Below are 17,730 nucleotides of genomic sequence, written 5' to 3'. Positions count from 1 at the left end.
TAATAAAAATAAAGAAAAACATAAACTGAGTTTAACCTTAATATACTTGTTGGTATTACTCACAACTCCTGCCAGTAATAAAAATAAAGAAAAACATAAACTGAGTTTAACCTTAATATACTTGTTGGTATTACTCACAACTCCTGCCAATAATAAAAATAAAGAAAAACATAAACTGAGTTTAACCTTAATATACTTGTTGGTATTACTCACAACTCCTGCCAGTAATAAAAATAAAGAAAAACATAAACTGAGTTTAACCTTAATATACTTGTTGGTATTACTCACAACTCCTGCCAGTAATAAAAATAAAGAAAACATAAACTGAGTTTAACCTTAATATACTTGTTGGTATTACTCACAACTCCTGCCAGTAATAAAAATAAAGAAAAACATAAACTGAGTTTAACCTTAATATACTTGTTGGTATTACTCACAACTCCTGCCAGTAATAAAATAAAGAAAAACACAAACTGAGTTTAACCTTAATATACTTGTTGGTATTACTCACAACTCCTGCCAGTAATAAAAATAAAGAAAAACATAAACTGAGTTTAACCTTAATATACTTGTTGGTATTACACACAACTCCTGCCAGTTCTTATTTTTAAATATCAGTGAAGTAAAACTGAGACTTGAGATTCCTGGTTAGTAAAGTTTTAGGTTTTCAGATCCACCTAATCTAAGTTTTCAAATTTCAAAAAAGAAATCCACATAGTATCTGCATTGGAATACTTTTTTGATTTCAGTTAGAAACCAGTTACAGTTTTACATGTACTTATGAGTTCTTTAACTTCTCAGGCTACTTTGATGTGAAATATAGTTAAGAGCAGTTATTACCACTTCAGCTGTATCTGATTTTTTTGTACTTTCTGTTTATTTTTAATTGAGGCTTTCACTTTCAAGTAAATTTCTGATTTGTTTACATAAGTTTCTGTTTAACTCTTTCATCTTAAATTTTCAATTATTATAGCCTTATAACTTTCTGCAACATTTACAAAGTTATATGTGGTTTATAAATAGATATTAGAACTTGTGTCCTGGCTGCTTCTCCAGGTTTATAGTTTGATTTCTTCTGGTTCCACTTCTGCTCATGTTTAATGCATCCCTCATTTATACAGCAGAGGTTGTGGCTTTGCCCTTTTGATGGCCACTTCCAATTTGAACTTATTAAATGATGACTTTCATTTATCCTATAGTCCTCAAGAGAATGGAAGGTAGAGATTTGTGGTAGACCTCTTCATTCTTGGGTATTATTTACACCTCTTTAATTTTACAATAGAGGATGCACACCTAAACTCATCTTACTCCTAAAATGAGGAATCCACTTGTACAAATTGTACACTTACTCACATTTTCATGCTAACAATACCCTCCAATTATCTTTATTTTCTGATCAACTGTTGTACAATTTTCTGCACTTCCTTTTAATGAAAGTCAGGTCTTATACTCTAGGGTGTGGTAAACAGAATAATTCATGTTCAATCATTTGTTGTTTTGTTTTCACTATTATTTTAATAAGTGGTTTCTGCTTTCATGTTTTCACAGTTAGTGCTTAGGAGATGTATAACTTCCTGCCTAGGTTGTGTGTTACAGTAAAAAATTACATTGGATACCTGAGTTTGGTGCTCAACACATAAGAGACTTCACCAACTCTTTTTCAGACTGGACGTAACAGGTTAGAAGCTTCAGCCACTCAGTTTGTGAGAATTTGGGAAGATGATCATTTACCTTCTCTCCCACTTCTGAGCACTGTGATGGCCCTGAGTAGACTATGCCTGCAGAATCTTTATTGAGGTTTTGGGGATTAGTGAAATGTTTTACTTGTTCCCCTGACTCTGAACACCATCATGTACTTACTTTGGTGTTTGGACAGGGGTGCATTTTGACTGTGTTTCTTGACACAATCCCTTCTCTATGGCTATGTTAATGCTTTGTTAAATACACTGGGGCTGTTATTTTATTGACAAGCCAGACCTCAGCTTGTGACCCCATTTGAAGTCCTATCAGTCATTTCAAAATATGAATCATGTTCTAGGTATGCTACTGTATTTACTCTTAAAATGCAATTCAAATGATTTTGATGCACATTTCTCAGATATCCTTGATATGACCCACCATTGAACTATTCATTTCATGTTGCTATATTCAAAGGAAGAAAATTGCCATAGATCAGTTCTCTCACCTAAACAAGTTTCTTTTAAAAAGTGGTTTTTATATTTATAGGCCTTTTCTTATAGGTTTCAAGTGTTGGAGACTCTTCAAGTAGGTGCATATTTTATCTCTTTGTGGGCAAGATTTATTTTGTAAAATCGAGTTCTGCACTTTATAGAAATGATGAGAGCTGAGTTAAAATATTGATTATATGCGTATTTATATACCTAGTACATAATTAAGGTAAGAGATTCCAAGTGTCAGGAGTTTCTGGTGGCAAGAGCATGAGTGGTTTTATCGTGGTTCTGGTACTTGAAGTATTTTAAATGTCAGGAATTTCTAGTGTCACCAGTGGAAGTAGCACTGTCATGTTACTTTCTTCTACTCTATGGTAAAAAATTAATTATTACAACCTGAAAACACGTTATATACTTTTATTTTCCCATCAAGATGTGGTTAAGGTTTAGTTTTATGTCTGGTTGTTGGGCACAGGTGTGAATGTTTTCTTCAATATGCCAGCTGCATTATCTTTACCTATAGTTCATCCATATAGGACTAAATAGGAAAAACAGATGATTATTCAGCCCTCATTGGTAGCAGTATTATTCCTGTTGCTCATAGTATTTCAAATTGCCAATATTTTCTACTTCCTGCTTGAGAAACAGAAACTTTCTTTGTTTGTCTTAACCATGTTTGAACAGTACTAATATCTAATATCAATTTTCTCCTTGTTTCTTACGTTAAAATTTACAAAACATTTTGTTCTTTTTATTTCATCACTTTTGAGGACCTCGTGAGCTTCTAGACTAGAATATCAACTTTGTACTTAAGTATCTTTGCCTTCCACATTTTAAATTATCGTTATTGATCAACTTAAGGAAACTTTCATAGAAAACACTTCTTGCTACTTGTGACTTCAGTTCACCACTGAATGAATTCTATGTCATATATATATATATATATGTCAAATATAGTCATTTTTCTATAACTGAAATATTAATTTTTCTTCTGTAAGATATAAGCTGCTCATGAGTCAAATTCTGCACTCATCTAGTAGAGATATCCTGATCTGGAGAAGGTTTAGTTACTATGGTACTACCTCATTATAATCACATCAGTTATAATGCTTTTTCACTGTGGTGCTTTGGCTCCCAAAAGTTTAGTATAAAGTTGTTATCATCTGCTGCTTAGTGCATTACCATATGGTTCAGAGGATAAAGTGATTGTACTCTTTCAAAACATGGGAAGTCCTGAGTGCAAAGCTCAGAGCTGTCAATATGAAGATGTGAAGATGGTGCTGGGATGTTGGGAATTAATGTAGGAAATGAACTTGGAAATGTGACTTAACTGTCAAAATAGCAAGAAAGTGTCACTGATACAGTGTTTGTGTGGGATGAGTTTAAAGTAGCATGGCAGTTCAATAGCTACTTGCATTCGTGGTGGCATAGAAAACTATTAGCTCTTATTGGACCCATGAGGGATTCCACTTATCTGGTGGAGAGAGCAAGAAGTTACAAGAATTATTTATGAGTGCTATTAAGATAAAGCTCAGTGTCAGAAGAAAATAGAGATTTGATTTTGTTAATTGCAGTAGATTTAAAGTAGCATTCAACTAGCTGACCTTAGATGCAACTTTAATTATCCAATGAAAATGCTGATTGTTTTTACCTTATATTATTGTATTTTATTTTATCTATGTTCTTTTTTATATTTATTTTCCCTGTGTAAATAAACAGTTATTTTATTTAAGTGATTGTTTTAGTAGTCTGTTGAATCTATACTTGTTCACTATAAATGCTTTCTGGACTATTTGGTTATAACATTTCTCCATCTGTATTACTCTCAGGGTCACATGGCTCGTGATGATAGTGTTACAATGAGGTAGTACAGTACCATGTGGTGTTGCTTTAACTGTTTTTTTCTATGAGTAGCTATGGTTCCATCCTCACTTGCACATCATACTATGGATTACTATTTCCTTATTACTACAACCTTTTGCTTATTTCACAGTTTTGTCTACTGTCCTGTGTCAGTTTATTTGTCTGATGGTCTCATGTCTTACAAAGACCCAACACTCCACTTAGCTGTAGAAAATTTACCAATAATGAGTTATAGTCAAATAATGATTTCCTCCTAACTTAGTATTATGAGGTTAGGTTCCTGTACATTCCCTTTCTCTTCACAGATGTGTTTAACTCTTCATTTCTCTATATTTATATATTGTTTTGCCACTTTTACTATGAATCAGTCTGTGGTGATGATGGAAATTATATCACACAATATGTTTTAATAATAGAGCAGGAAGAATAATTCATTTCATCAAATTGTGTTGTAAGGTTACTGAACCAGTCTGTGTGGAATTTAATGAAAAAGAGACAATTATTTAAAGCTCTAGATACAACTGTGGTAACTAACTGTCTAAGGAACATTTGTATTTATGTTTGACTTGTTTTGATATATTATCTTAAAACAAGTGAGCTGTATGCTGTTTGTTAATTGTTGAAATTTATCATAAACAAGTCACAGACGCCTACTGTAAAGAATCTGGTCCATACTAAAAAACCTGAGAATCGCAATCTTTGATTATTTGAGTCGAGATGTTATTCATGAGAATTCTTCACATGCTAACCTTGATGTATTAACATACTTTCTGGTATTACTCATAACAACTGTATTGTTATTTCACATAATTTATTGTAAAGATAGCTGAAGTAAATCTGAGATTAACTAAGAAGTGGTTAGTCATTTTGGTTAATGATTTGTTACCATAACTCAATCCCTTCCTTGTAGCTCAGCAGTAAACTTAAGAGCTTACAATGCTAAAGTTCAGAGTTTGACCCCTGAAATGAGCATTATACAGATAGCCCGTTGTGCAGATTTATGCTTAAAACAAATATAAACAAAATAGTTTCAAGTTTACGTAACTGCAAAAAAAAGTACTGTGGAAGTTATGAACATGTTTGTATTTCAACCACAAGATTAAAAACACACACTGGAATTGGGAAATATCACTGAGTACCACTCTCATCCTTGTTTAAAAGAAAGTAAGAAAGCATAAATCTGATGATTTTATGTCCCATTAAGAGAGCAACATAACAGTGAGAAATATTTTCTGTAGGGATTAAATATAAAATTTTAGAAATTAAAGCTATTTAAGTGAATTCTGTTTTACTTTTTACTAGTTTGGTGGATGACATATTCATATAATTTTGGCAAGAGAAACTTAATAAAAAAGGGAGGAAATCTAGTGTTTTTCAGTACATAAAATATGCTTTTTCAACAAGTACTAGACAAAATTCAGTTTTTAAGTACCTGTTCCAAAAGCATATTTTATGTGCTGAAAAAACCTAGATTCTAACCTTTTTTATTAAGTTTCTCTTGCCTTTTATGATACAAAATTATGTTATTAAAGTTTGAAAAAAATATTTTGTTTTTCTGTGTATACTTAGCTCTGTCGACAATGTCATGTTGAATGTAAAAACTGTACTGGATATGGGGCCCACACATCTCTATGTGAGTGTAAGAACTACATCTCAGGAGAACAGTGTAAATCAAGCTGTCCAATTGACCATTATGCTCACAATGCTACTCGAGCATGTGCGAAATGTGCCAAAGAATGTCGAGAATGTGTAGGCCCCAGCACTATGGATTGTAAGGACTGTCGTAACTTCAAGGTTTACCTCAGTGATGATGAAACTAAAGTAAGTAAAATTAGGTTTAAGAACTTTTATGCATGTACTAGATATAATTTAAACAATATACAAGTGGATAAAAGTTTTATATTAGTAGCATTAAGATTTTCTGGTACATTCTTAACCATTTTCTAGTGAAAGAAGTGAGGTTACCTTACCTTGAGAAGAAGACTTTTATTAAATATTATTTAGATAAAGAATTTTTGTCACTGTTGTAATAAGTTTCCAAGCAGTAAAGAGATTTTTTTTGTCTTTTGCTTTATAGTTCAACTGCACTGTTCTTTGTCCACCAGAGAAGCCATACAGAGTACTTCAGGAATCTCCATATTGTTCCAGTGTGGATCCATTGGAGTTAGTAGTATTAACATTAAGAAGAGTTTAAAAGATGCTGCAGATAATATATATTTTCAAAAGATCCTTTTAGAGACAAAATGCAAAAGAAACTAAAATAATAAATCTTGGTTTTGTGAGATAAAGTTTATTTGAGAAAATTTATCATAAAAAATATTTTATTTTATGATACCATTCTGAAATTACAATAGTAGACATCTACTTGTTCATGAAAATTACAGAAAGACTTAATATAACTTAATATTCTTAATTATTTCTCAAACTTTTTTTTTTCAGAATTAAGTACCCTTTATGTAATGTATTGTATTTAATTATTTAAAAATAAATTTGTATAAAATTATTCAGTATTATTTATATTTATTTATTTATTTCTAACAAAATTTTCACAGGTTCTTTGTTAAAGTTTTCTAAATTATCTGTCACAAACCTTATTCTTTACTTTTTTCACTGCCACATATATAGGTCAACAACTCTTCCAGTACCAGGTTTATATAAACAATAAAATACACGTTTTAATGTATTGTTACTTATCTGAAAATGGCAAACTTTGAGTATGTCTAAGATGAATATCCTTTCTTCATGATGGTTCAGAATTCCAAACTCATCTGCTGTAATGGCAGACATTAAATTAAACCATGCCACATGCATGTTCAATTTAGTATACTTCTAAAATGTTAAAAACGTATGAATTCTTCTCAGGAACAGTGAAGAAAACAACCAACGTGTTATTTTGGGTGTTACAATTGGTCCATCACTGGTGTTCCTTATTCTTGTTTTGGGTATTATATACTGGTTGCTGCAACGTGCTCGGACTGCTAAAAATACAGTAAAGATGGCTGAGGTGAGGAAGAATTAGCAAAAAAGTATTAGGTAATAAGTGAAAGAAATTGTTCTATCATTTTTTCAACAGAAACTAATTATGGAATAATACAATATATTGAAGTGTTAATCAGATATTTGTTCTTATGGTGGTAAAAATGCTTTTTAAGTAACTTATGTTTAAAATATGTGTGGTATTAGACACTTTAGATGCAATAGTTTATAATTTATATCTTTAAAAGCTGTATTTTATAAGAAAGAATATTAATTTTGATTTTGGAAATTTTCTAATTACTGAAAATTATGTTTTATAATGTTGTATTTTGTTCTCTTCTTGGTTAAAATTGTATATACAGCTCCAAAACTGTTCAAGAAGTAAAAATTATTTGTTGCTCTGGAATAACAAATAATGAATCTACAACTAAGGCATATTGTTAAAACCAACTAAAAAAATATTACATTTAGGTCTTTTTTTGTAATCAAATATATTTAAATTATCTACTGTTTGGCAAAAATAATTTATAGCATAGCAATAAGTCTATTAGCTTGGATTATATTTAACTATTTCTCATATTAGTAAATTTCACTAGGCCAACTTAAAATAGTGTCAATATTCACTCAATCTTGAAAGTTTAAAAAGTTGTTGAACACAGAAATTTGTTTTTTATGCTAGACAAGGGCTGTGTGATTAATATTTTATTTTCTATCTGCTTAAACATACTGAAATTGTATAATAAACTCCTAAAATTTATTAGTTTAGCTGCATTATCTTCACTTTTCTAATATAAAATCATTCATTGCTTTTAATTTTTTTTATTTTCTTTGAAACTGTTGATAGTTAAATAAGGTGCAATTAAAATGTATGAGTATACAGTAAGTATTAGTTCGTTAATGAGAAAATAACATTATACAAACATAAACTTTATGATTTTTGTAGAAGTTCACTGAACTGAATAATGAGAGTGAGCCTGTGATTCCATCAAACATCAAACCAAATCTTGCTCAACTTCGGTTGGTGAAAGAAGCAGAACTATATCGAGGGGGTATCATGGGGAATGGAGCATTTGGCACTGTATATAAAGTAAGTACTTTTATTGATTTTTAAACAAAACCTCACAGAAGGGTATCCTGGAATATTTAGACCAGTGTATAAGTGAATGTCTATAAACATGTTATCATGAGAAATAAAAGATATGAAATTATTTATAACTAGATTTCTTTAAATTTAAAGTATCTGAAAAACAAGGTTCTTTGAAATTATACTTTGTATAAAAAAAGAGTTGTGCAGAGCAGGTATCATGAGAACTAACACACAAAATACAACATATAAACAGAGCTGTACAAAGAGAAGATATCATGAGATACACTACTGGCCAAAATCTTAAGGCCAATGAACATTAACAATGCAAAATGCATATTTTTTCTTTGAATCAACCACTTATTTGAGTAGAGCTTCAAAAGATGAAAATAAGAAAAGGAAAAATAAAAATAAAAAACTTTTTTAGCATTTAATAGGGAAAATGTGAACACTATGAAATTAGCCTAAATACTAGCTGGTCAAACGTTTAAGACCATAATGAAATGAAGCATTAATCAGTAAATGCATAACAAAATTTAGTCATTTGTGTTCAAGCATTAGCATTGTCAACATCTTCCACTGATATCTCCTGTGTTACATTGGAGAAAAACATGGCAAAGGCTAAAAAGTTGACAGAGTTTGAACGTGGCAGAATTGTCGAGCTGCATAAGCAAGGTCTCTTACAACGTGCCATCGCTGATGAGCTTGGTCGTAGTAAAACTGCTGTTGCAAATTTCTTAAAAGACCCTGAGGGATATGGAACGAGAATTTTAAGTGGTTGGCCCAGGAAACATTCACTGGCATTGATTAGGAGGATTTGACAGGTTGTCCAGCAAGACACCAGCCAGTCGTTGAACCAGATTAAGGCCCTTACGGATGCAGAACACAGCTCAAGAACAATAAGACAGCATCTACGAGAGAAAGGCTTTAAAAACCGTAAACGTCTTCAAAGGCCATGCCTTCTTCCACACCAAGAAACAGCTCGATTAAACTTTGCTGAGAAGCACCAAACATGGGATGTAGAAAAGTGGAGGAAGGTTTTGTTCTCTGATGAGAAAAAATTTAACCTGGATGGTCCAGATAGCTTTCAACGTTACTGGTATGATAAGAATATCCACACCCAAAACATTTTCTACATGATACAGTGGAGGCGGTTCTATCATGATTTGGGGTGCTTTCTCCTTCCATGGAACAATGGAGCTTCAGGTCATACGTGGACATCAAACAGCAGCTGTCCACATTGGCATGTTGGAGAGAGCATCCTTATTGACTGAAGGCCCTCGCTTGTGTGGAAATGACTGGATTTTTTAACAGGACAATGCTGCAATCCACAATGCCCACAGGACAAAGGACTTTTTCATGGCGAATAACGTGATTCTTTTGGGCCATTTAGTGTGTTCGCTCGAACTGAACCCCATAAAAATGTTTGGGGGTTGATGGCAAGAGAAGCCTCTAGAAATGGGTGTCAATAACAAACAGTGCATGATCTTCATAAAGCCATCTTCACCACTTGGAATAACATTCCAGCCAGCCTTCTGCAAATGCTTATATCAACCATGCCAAAGCAAATGTTTGAAGTTATTCACAATGACAGCTGTGCAACTCACTACTGAGACCTCTTGTTGGGCATTTACTACCCTGTTTAGGACTTCCTTTTGGTATGGTCTTAAACTTTTGACCAGCTAGTTTTTAGGCTAACTTCATAGTGTTCACATTTTCTCTCTTAAATGCTAAAACGTTTTTTATTTTTATTTTCCCTTTTCTTATTTTCATGTTTCAAAGCTCTACTCAAATAAGTGGCTGAGTCGAACAATGCAAAATGTATATTTTTTAAGATTTTAATCTTAAGATTTGGCCAGCAGTGTATAAGACACAAAACACAATGTATAGAGTTCTGTGGAGTGACATATGAGAAGCAACATGCTTAGTACATTGCATAAACATAACTTTACAAAGAAGATATCGTGAGAAGTAACACACTTATTGCATCATATAAACATAACTTTACAGTGGAAATATGAGAAGCAACACACTTAGTACAGTGATAAACAGAACTCTACAAAGAAGATATCACAAGAAGTAACACACTCAGTATAGTGTATAAACAGAACTCTGAAGGGAAGTTATCATGAGAAGTTAGACGTGCAGTACAGTGTATAAACAAGTCTACAAAGAAGGTATAGTAGGAAATAAAACATTCAGAAGGTAAATACCTATATCTCTTGTAATGTAGATGTATAGGGAAAATATACTGAAAATTGTCACGTTTGGAACAGCACACTTGAAAATGTTTTCTTCTATGCATAAATTTCTCTGGTTTTAGTTTTATGCTGGAACAGCCATTTATAATGAAAAGTGGCTGTTTTATAATATTTTTTAAATTTATTAGAAATCAACTTCTACAGCTAGCAGTTTTAGTATTTCATTTTCTCACTTGCTCTTCAGTGATTTTATGTATCTCTGTTTGCCACTTTAGATTTCTATCTATCTATACCTTGTTTCATGTTTTCCTGTCCTTAAAAACTCACGTATACTGGCTTTAACAGGATATTTGCATTTAACCATAAGTGCTATAAAGAAAATTTGTAGTGTACAGTTTTGAAAAATCTGGCTTAAGTTATTAAGTTGCTGTCAGATATTGTGCTTTGGAGCAGTAACATGTAATTGTGTTTGTTTATATCAATAACTACTTTTCCTTGTATTTTTATATTAACAATATTAACTAATATTTTAGGGTGTGTGGATTCCTACAGGAGAAAATGTGAAAATTCCAGTGGCCATTAAAGTTTTAAATGATGATAACTCTGATATGGGACCCTCTAATAACAATGCCTTTTTAGAGGTGAGGTCATAACTGTTACGACTGCAGTTTTATGATGAACGATAACTTTACTTGCTGTACATACTTGTATATTTAGGGCTGTAATTTCTCATCAAGAAAATTTTAAGTTAAATATAAATGTAGTTTAACAGTTTTGAAAAAAAAATTAGAAAATTTGTGGCAAAAGACAAGTCAATAAAAGTCATAAAAGTACATATTCTAATCAAAATGTATAAGAATGATTCGTAAATGTTTGTGAAATATGGTCATAAATGCAATCTGTGACACTATAGACAATATGTCTAAAATTTATATATTTGAGTCAGTAAGGCTGAGTGCACCCCAATGGTTAGTGTTCTGGACTATCAGTCTGAGATTTTGTGGTTTACATCTTTTTAACATGATACAATTACTGGACTCTGAACTTTGGAACCATGGGTGTGTTATAAGAGTGATGGTCAAATCCCTTTATTCAGTCTGATAAGAGTAGCATAGGACATGACAGAGGTGGTGTTGGCCCTCTTGCTATCTATCCCTTCAAAATTAGTAGTCCTTATATACCTGTGGATGAAAATCAACAGACAAACAATTCATGGCAAATTTTTAGTCATTGAATAGTAACTTTATGAAAGTTATTAAATGATGTAGAATCAAATGGCATAGCATGTTGAAGAAGTGGAAAAACTGGCCAGCAGAGTGTTCAAAATGACAACAAACTTTGGAACCAAACATTAACCCAGTCTGAAGCACTACCTTTCTCCACATAATAAAAGTCATGGTTATGAAAGAGAATCCTGATATTTAAAAATATATGATGATTAAGTTTATGAGACATTTTCTGCTAACAGAGTAATAAGCAAGAATTTGAATTTGACAAAACCTCAGAAACTTGTAACCACACCTCAAAATCAGAACTGTTTTCAGAAGTAAGGTTACCACAGCAGCCCCACTCAACCATGTAACTGTCAAGTTTCTTGATACAATTCAGGTGAATACTTTTTGTCTGTTTAAATATGGTTTTGTTAGCTAACATACAAAGACAGTAGGGAATATATGAAAGTTTGTCAACATTTATAATATTAAATTGGACTTAATGTCATTTTGTAATGTAAATAAAATTTTAGGCATGCTTTCCACTTATCACTTAAAACTACGTACTGTTCCAGACTTGATACAAGTTGTACAAACTGATCATTAATTAAAGTTTTAAAGTGATCATAAGTTTGATATTTGATATGTTATCCATAAAACATTTAATGGTGAATGACAGCTTGGGTCAAGACAATAACAACTTAATATTTTTTCATTGTTTAAAATTTTTATAGGTTCTTTACATGTCTATAATACTTTTTCTCTTAGGAAGCAAAAATTATGGCTAGTGTAGACCATCCAAATGTATTGAAACTGCTGGCTGTATGTGTAACTTCTCAGGTTATGGTAATTACTCAGCTAATGCCACTAGGTTGTCTGCTTAACTATGTCCAAAACAACAAGAAAAAAATTGGTTCAAAGCCTCTTCTCAACTGGTGCACTCAAATAGCTAGGGTGAGTTTAAAAGTACTAAAAGTTTTACTTAAAAGTATATCCGATCACATAAAAAGAAAAATATACTCTTCAAAAAAAGAAACGCAAAAGGCAAAATTTGAGACATGTTGTTAACAAGTTTATTCCAGGTAGTTCTGTATGACATGTGTGAAACTATGCACATTTACTGCTGAACATCCAAAGTCTGCAAAGGCGAAGTCCACGCTCACTAGTTGAAGTTTAACATCACTCAACGTCAATAATGAGTATGCTCCCCGTGAGCATCAATAACTGCTTGGCATCTCCTGCCCATGGAAGCGATGAGATGATGAATCACATCCTGTGGAATGGCTGTCCACTTAGCCTGCAAAGCTGCTGCAAGCTGAGGTAGAGTCTACGGTTAAGGTTGTCCCCGTCGCAGACGTCGGTCCAACTCGTCCCAAAGATGTTCGATGTGGTCTAAATCTGGTGATCTGGAGGGCCATGGAAGAACGTTGATGTTGTGGTGTCTCAAGAAGACAGTGGTGAGTCGGGCTGTGTGAGGACAGGCATTGTCGTGTTGAAAAACGTCGTTGACATTCACCATGATGGGTTGCACATGGGGCCTAAGAATCTCGTCAGTGGTTGCGTATGGTCTGATCGGAAATCCTACGCAGCCCTGGTATGGTTGAGGCAGTAGACGTCGCAGTGGTGGTCCTATTCCGAAGGTGACGTAACCAGATGTAGCGATCTTGTGCGAGCGTGGTCACACGAGGTCTGCCAGATCGTGGACAGTCACAAGTTGATCCATGTTGTTGGTGACGATTCCATAGCCTTGTGATGGTGCTTGGGTGAACATTCACAGCTCTGGCAACATCTGATCGAGATTCGCCTGTTTCCAAGCGACCAATAGCGTTGTTGTGTTGTGCTTCAGTCAGTCTTGGCATAACTGTATTGCGTGTTGGTGGCTTAACACTGAGCTATGGAAACCGAGAACCCGTCACTTTTATAGGGATTTTGCACATGTTGCACTTGCAGAACATGCAGATCTCTCAAACAAATTTATTAGACACGAATGCGTTTTGGCGAAAAATCCAATGTTTTCATCCGTTTTCAAAGTGCACAACTTTTATTGTCATTTTGGTCTGACAATCAGTGCTTTAACATGTGTGACATCACATACTCTGAGCTTGTAACGTTATTACATATATTTCTCTTTAAAATAACAAAAATATCCCTTTTTGCGTTTCTTTTTTTGAAGAGTATATTTGACCTTTAAGCCATTTTTCCACTTATGCATGCTGAATGTAAAATTTTTAAGGACAAAATAATTACTAAGAAGTTGTACTACTAAGCTACTAATTATCTTGAATAATTTGTTTATAAATTGTTCTCTGAAGTTTAATGCTTTAAGGATAAAATCACAATCAAAGTAAAAGACTTTCATTAATATTAAATTGTTTGTCTTATTAAATAATGTTTATACATTTTAACTGTTCATTATATTTCCATTGATCAAGCACTTACTTTGGAATGGAGAAATTAACTCTTATAAGACTGTTTTAGGTCCACAAATTCATAGTGATTTTTATAAGTTCTTTATAATCTTATGTTATTGGAGTTTGGCTATTTATACCATATAACCAAAACTTTTTTTTTGCCTTTCAAACAGGGTATGGCATATTTAGAGGAAAAAAGAATGGTTCATAGAGATCTTGCATTAAGAAATGTACTTTGTAAGTATAAAGATCTGTTTTATTGATTAATAAATGTTCAAATTGACAATCTCAAACCTACAATGTACGAATGGGGTATGAAAGGTTCATGTAATACTTAAATGTATTTCTTCATTAATGAATGAATTTTTGTTTGGGTAGCCTCTCTAAGTTTGTATAGTAATATTTTAAAATCTCATGTCTTGCCTTACTGTAAACATTCAAAAAAAGATAAAAATTAATTTCTATACATAATAAAATTTCTTTAGAAGTTTTGAAATAAAACTGAGAAGTTTGTTTTATTTGGTAATTTATCTAATGATATTTATTATTTTTGTATTAAAAATTTTATTGACATATGGACTGTTAGACTTTACTATAATAGAAACAACGGGTAAAATATACATATAAGAGCTTAAAACTGATGAAGCTCAATTGTGTACTTTTGTTACCAGCATAGGACTACATTATATTTAAGCCTAATGTACAGCTAATTTATTATTATAGTTTACACATCACTCTTGAATTGTTTCATTTATAACTCTCCCCCTTGATTTTTACAAGTTATTATGTTTAACAATTTTGCTTTATAAAGCTTGCTCAACAATTATTATTTTCTCACTGGATTGTTTAGTTAGCTATCAAATTGCAACTTTCTTTTGTTGGACAAAGCAAATTTGTCATTTCAAACACTGAAATGTGAAAATAAGTTACTGTATTCAAAAATAAGTAGAATATGCAGTGTTGGAACAATACAAATATTGTGTAAATGAATTATATAGTGTTGAAACAACATAAGTATAGCATAGGAGAATGATTTATTTTGGGAACATCATAAATAATGTTAAAATAATTAATTTAACACTCTTATTATGAATAATAAGTAATCACTAAATGTTAAATCGCTAAGTAATCTTACTTATAACTCTTAAACTAAACAGTTTTGTGTATCCAACAATTTTGTTAATTTTATTACATTTTTTAACAATATTGTTCACTTATCTGTGTGTATTTTTCACTTAGTATATAATCCTGGCTGTATAAAAATCACAGATTTTGGGCTTGCAAAACTATTGGATATCAATGAAGAAAGTTACAAAGCTGAGGGGGGTAAGGTAAGTTTAAAAATGGTGTCCTAATCAACAGTCAAACTCAAATTAGAGAGGAGATGTTTTATGTAGCATATAATTCTTTTTAAAAACACAACAATATCTGTTTGTCTATAAACTTTACAGAGTGTGTTTTTGTGTGTGATTTTCTTTTAGTAAAGCCACATTGGGCTATCTGCTGTGCCCATTAAGGGGAAACGAACTCCTGATTTTAGCATTGTAAATTCACAAACTTACTGCTGTACTAGCAGGGGACAACTTTACAGATTTTACAAGATGTGATTATATGAATGACAGACATTACAGGACAGACTCAACTGGATATTATTATGAGTTGCAGACTCTACATGACAGAAGTTATGGTACATGATTATTTGATTCACAGATACTACATTTAATTATACTATACTTCCGAAGTTATGGTACATGATTATTTGATTCACAGATACTACATTTAATTATACTATACTTCCATAGCGTAATTCTTTTAAACTTCTATAAGAATAAACATTTGATCGATAGGAAATCAATACATCTACTAATGTTTCTACAAACAACATGTAGTCATTGTAAATGTGGTTCCAGCAAAATTACTATAGTGTGGTAACTAAATTGTTTACAAACAAAAAATACACATAATTACAAAATAATAATATTATTTTGAAATAATCTCATTAGATTACTAACAAACAACAAATAACAAGAACAAGCACAGTTACAATTTGATAAAAGTATGAAATAATCTCACTGCATCATTGGTAAACAGCATATGACCAACATAATGTTTAGGGACAACAAGGAACCTATTGATTTAACTCTAACTCAGCTGTCTTATCTTCTAAAAGACACTAAACCTATCAAATAAATAAGTCAAAAAATAAATAGAATAAAAATCTTTAATCCAATCCTTACAATTCATATATTTATCAAGCTTTCTCTTGAACCCACTTAACTTTATTGCCTCCACAACATCCAAAAGCCAATCCAATTTAGAAGTGAACCACCCTGTTCGAAAAATAAAACTGTCTTAGTTGAAGATGATTCCTACCTTACAAAAATTTAGTCTTTCTATTCTCATCATTAAATATGAAAAAGAAGATGATACATTAACACTATCAGTTCTCTTTATAATCATAAATACTTCAGTCAGTTCCCCTCTAACTCTTCTCTTTCCAGAGATCTAAATAACTCCTCATATGACAACTTCTCCATCCCAGACACCATTCTACTAACCCTGAACCATTTTCAACAATTCAATGTCCCTCCTAAGGTAAGGAGCCCAAAATTGACAACAGGACTCTAAATGTAGTCTTACCAGTAGCCTGTGCAATGAAATTATAAGTTTTTTTAGACTTGTATTCAATATTTTTGTAGTTACAACCTAAAATCCTATTTGTCATACCACCAGTTGGATGGCTTAAGATGCTAATCAGCCATTACACCAAGGTTATTTGCAACCATGGTTTTACTTATATTCTAAGTTATGGTAACCTACATGCATTATCTCACATTTATTTTAAATAAAATCTTATCTGCCATTTATTTGTCTAACTCACTAAATGATCTAAATCCTTTTGTGAAGCAACAACAACTTCTTCACAGTCAACAACATTCAAAACCTTAATAAAATCAGTAAATTTAAGTAATTCATTTACCATTTTTTCAGTTATATCATTGATATAAATCTAAAAAGAGCAAAGGTTCTAAGGTTGAGCCCTGAGGTACCTCACTTATGACACTTATCTTGTTTGACAGAATGCCATTTATAAGAAACTTCTTATTTCTTCTATCCATCTCATCTTCTATCCAATTAGCTAGCTTATTTCCAACACCTAAAAGAGAACTTTTTTGTTACAAACTTTTTATGAGGCATCTTGTCAAATGCTTTCTGAAAATCCAGATACATCAAATCTACAACCTCGGCCATGGCCACAGTAGCAGTAACCCTTTTAAAGAATGTCACAAGATTTCTATACCAAGATTTTCCCATAATGAAACCATGTTGGCTATCCAATAAAATTCTAAACTTTGTTAAATGATTTTGCAAAGCATATTTTATCAGATTTTTCAAAATATTGCCCACAACTGATGTACGACCAATATATCTGTAATTATTTGGGTAGTTTTAATTACCTCCCATGAAAAGAAGAGTTACATTAAGTAACTTCTAATCCTTTGGCTACTACCTGCTATTCAAGGACTTACAAAAAATAGCAAGTAACTCGCATATCCAATCTTTAACCTCCATCAAACCCTTTGGGAAATATTATCTTGCCTAGAGCCTTATCATTTTTAAACTTCCTGATTTTATTTTAACAAGCTCAGAATGATGCAACTGTATAGTCTAAACTTGTTTCCATCTATCAACTGTTTATTATATGGAATACTGCTTAAAACTTCTATCATTCCCCAAGGAACTTAAACTAATCCTAACAAGTTGTTTATACTTAATGTACCGAAATAAATCCTTTCTATTAATATTGACATT

At 32.1% G+C, this 17,730-nt stretch overlaps 1 pseudogene across 1 annotated transcript in view; it reads left to right on the top strand.

The window, feature by feature from the left end:
* The window catches only part of LOC143226187 (epidermal growth factor receptor-like), a 220,033-nt pseudogene that overhangs the window by 181,731 nt on the left and 20,572 nt on the right, over positions 1-17,730 (top strand). The window contains exons 16-23 of the transcript XR_013014415.1: positions 5,604-5,855; positions 6,112-6,197; positions 6,897-7,038; positions 7,954-8,097; positions 10,829-10,936; positions 12,275-12,460; positions 14,091-14,154; positions 15,157-15,248. The product of XR_013014415.1 is annotated as an epidermal growth factor receptor-like (transcript). The remainder of the gene's footprint in view (positions 1-5,603; positions 5,856-6,111; positions 6,198-6,896; positions 7,039-7,953; positions 8,098-10,828; positions 10,937-12,274; positions 12,461-14,090; positions 14,155-15,156; positions 15,249-17,730) is intronic.

The sequence above is a fragment of the Tachypleus tridentatus genome, chromosome 9, assembly GCF_004210375.1.
Source record: "Tachypleus tridentatus isolate NWPU-2018 chromosome 9, ASM421037v1, whole genome shotgun sequence".
NCBI lineage: Eukaryota > Metazoa > Arthropoda > Merostomata > Xiphosura > Limulidae > Tachypleus > Tachypleus tridentatus.
Note: the sequence above shows the minus strand (reverse complement) of the source record. Positions and strands in the feature narration are given on the sequence as shown.